The following is a 3156-nucleotide window of genomic DNA, read 5'->3' on the forward strand; positions in this document are numbered from 1 at the left end:
AAAAAAAAGGTCTTTAGTGGTCATCTTATCCAACATTCTCATTTTACAGATGAGAAAACTGAGGCCCGGAGAAGGGAAGTGACTTACCCAAGGTCAGACAGTTTAGCAAAATAATATTCAGGCCTTTTTCTCTTACACTTTCATAATTTGATTTCATCTGGCAGCACAGTAGCTCACCTTGACACCTTCCCTCAACACTGGGCCAATCTTCCCATCTACTAGATCATCTCAGCATCCCACAGGTATGTTGGTCCACTTTATTGATGGTATCATGCTAACAGGACCTAGTGACCAGGAAGTATTAGGTATCTTAGTTGCCTCATAAAGATACCTGCAGATCAGAGATTGGAGATAGACCCTTGGTACTGACTACTCTATCAATCAAGGTTCTGACAGGGAGAAATTGCCCATAATTAAGCCAGATGCTTATAACCCAGGGATTGCCGGTACATGGAAATGATAGCACTTTCCTTTATAATTTTTTTTTTTTTGCATGTATTTTAGAATTTGCTGCTCTTCATTGTCTCCTGATATTTTGTTTAAAGCTGTTTCACATGGTAAATAAACAGTATTTAGTACTTAAAAAAAATGTCAAGGTTCTGACTTGGAAACAAAAGAAACCACTCTAGATAGTACAAGTAAAAGGGATTTAGTGCAGGCTATACGAGAGACTTTCCAGGAGGGCCAGAGAATCAGATATTTCTTCTTTCCTAATGTCAGCATTTAAGGCTAAACATTTCCCTGTAAGAGCTGCTTTAGCTGCATCCCACAAATGATGATATACTATATTTTCATTATCATTTAGTTTGAAATATTATCTAAATTTCCTCATGACTTCTTTTTGGACCAGTAAGTTATTTATAAGTGTGCAGTTTAATTTTAAAATATTTTAGATATTTATTTTTATTGATTTCTAATTCTGTCTATTGTGGTCAGAGAATATCATTTGCAAGACTTCAGTATTTTGAGGATATTGAGACTGTTTTGAAGCCCAGCATAAATCTATCTTAGTGAAGGCACCACATACACTTGAAAAGAATGTGTACATTGCAGCTATTGGGGTTAAGGACTGATAAATGCCAATCAGGTAAAGGTGGTGGCTAGTGCTATTCAGATCACTATTTTTGACTGATCTGATATTTTGACAAGTTAATCCATGAATTACTGAGAAAGAGGTATTAAAATCTCCACTGTTAGTGTAGACGCCATTTCTCTCTTTAAATCTGTCAAGTGTTTCGAAGCTTTGTTATTAGGCATACATACACACATTTATAATGTGATAACTTCCTGATGAACTGAGCCATAGTGATTATAGATCAAATTAATATTATTCTCCTATACATAGACTAAAAACAACAAACCAAACCCACCGCTGTCAAGTTGATTCTGACTCATAGCAACCTTATAGAACAGAGTAGAACTGCCTCACAGGGTTTCTAAGGCTGTCAATCTTTACAGAAGGAGCCTGCCACATCTCTCTCCCGGGGAGCAGCTGGTGGGTTTGAACTTCTGACCTTTTGGTTTGTAGCCAAGCACTTTAATCACTGCACCACCAGGGCTCCCTATATCTACACAGGCTGAAATTCCCTAATTCCAGACATTTAGTGTGGTGATTTAAAGCACCATCTCCAAAGTCAGAGAGGCCAATGATACCACCTATATATGCCATGTAACCTGGGGCAGGCTATTTAATCTCTGAGTCTCAGTTTCCCCATCTGTGAAATGGACTTCATAGGCATACCTATTACCTGGATTGTCATAAAGATTGCGCGTACACAGCCCCTAGCATAGTGTCTGTTGTTCTGTGTCTTTGTGATCCTGACTAAGATCAATCCTGTATGATGGAGAACAACTGCCCCATAGTGTTCACTGGGTTGTAAATCTTCATGGGAGCAGATCAAGCAGCCACTGGTGGGTCTGAACCACTGACCTTTCAGATAGCAGTGGAGTGCTTAACCATTGACCACCATTGACCATTGCTTAGCATAGCACCTTAGTACACAGCAAACACTCAATGCTTGTTAATTATTATCATTACATGTCAGTGGCTGAGAAATCTTTAAGACATAATACATGAGGAAGGCTTTGGAGCCAAGTCATAAGGGGTCTCTTTGAAGGAAGCAAGGTTATCTCTCCTGGAGAAGAAAATTTGATCCAGGACAAAACTTGAGCTTACCTTCAAGTCTCTTGTAGAGCTACAAAAAGAGGGAAGAAGTTAATTTCTTCTGGGGCCCCAAGGGCATATCAGGACTCAGGGGGAACTACAGACATTTAGTGGTCAGCTAGATAACATTACTTCCCCAAACTAGAATTTTGACCTATGATAATACAGAATTTGAAGGAGGGAGTGAGTTGCCCATCCCAGGAGGTATGTAGAGCCAAGGCTCAGTGGGCGTTTGTCAGGGAGAGGATTCCAGCTCTGGAGAGAGGCTGAAGGAAGTAACTTATTAGGTGCTTTCTTTGGCCTTGGCCTCTCTGCTTGGCCACACAGGCAGTGAGAGGTCAAGTCAAGGTTATGGGTGACACCCTTCCCCTCCATCTTACCTGTCCTCTCTGTGTACCCAGCCCTTCTCTCTGTTCCTCGACCCAGCCAAGTGCCCTTCCATCACTGGGCCTTTGCACAGACTGTATTCTCTCCATAGAGGCACATTCAGATTTGGAGGCCTGAAGCTTAGAAACACTGGGAGATCTTCTTTAAGAAGGATACAAAATCAGATAAGAAAATGAACATGCAGAATGAAAAAGTAAGTCCTAACAAATATCAAATTTTAAAAAGCTGACCAACACTACATTATGTCTAGAGGAATAACAGCATTTATATCAATTACCTTACACACCTCTGTAGTATTTTCTTTCCTGCATTTTTTGTTGCAGACTTTTAGGATAATCTCTTTGCATGACATTGTCTTTGTAATGCTATGTTCTTTAGAAAGAAGAAGAAAGATTAGTCTGTTTTTCTAGAGTGGTTTATAAAAATGTTATTAACAGTTTAGAGAAGGAGCCTTGGTAGTACAATGGTTAAAGAGCTTGACTGCTAACTGAAAGGTTGGCAGTTCAAACCCACCAGCAGCTCCTTAGAAGAAAGATGTGGCAGTCTACTCCTATAAAGATTACAGCCTAGGAAACCCTATGGGGCAGATCTACTCTGTCCTACAG

The sequence above is a fragment of the Orycteropus afer genome, unplaced genomic scaffold (assembly GCF_000298275.1).
Source record: "Orycteropus afer afer isolate SDZICR_OR568_19922 unplaced genomic scaffold, OryAfe1.0 scaffold00049, whole genome shotgun sequence".
Taxonomy (NCBI): Eukaryota; Metazoa; Chordata; class Mammalia; order Tubulidentata; family Orycteropodidae; genus Orycteropus; species Orycteropus afer.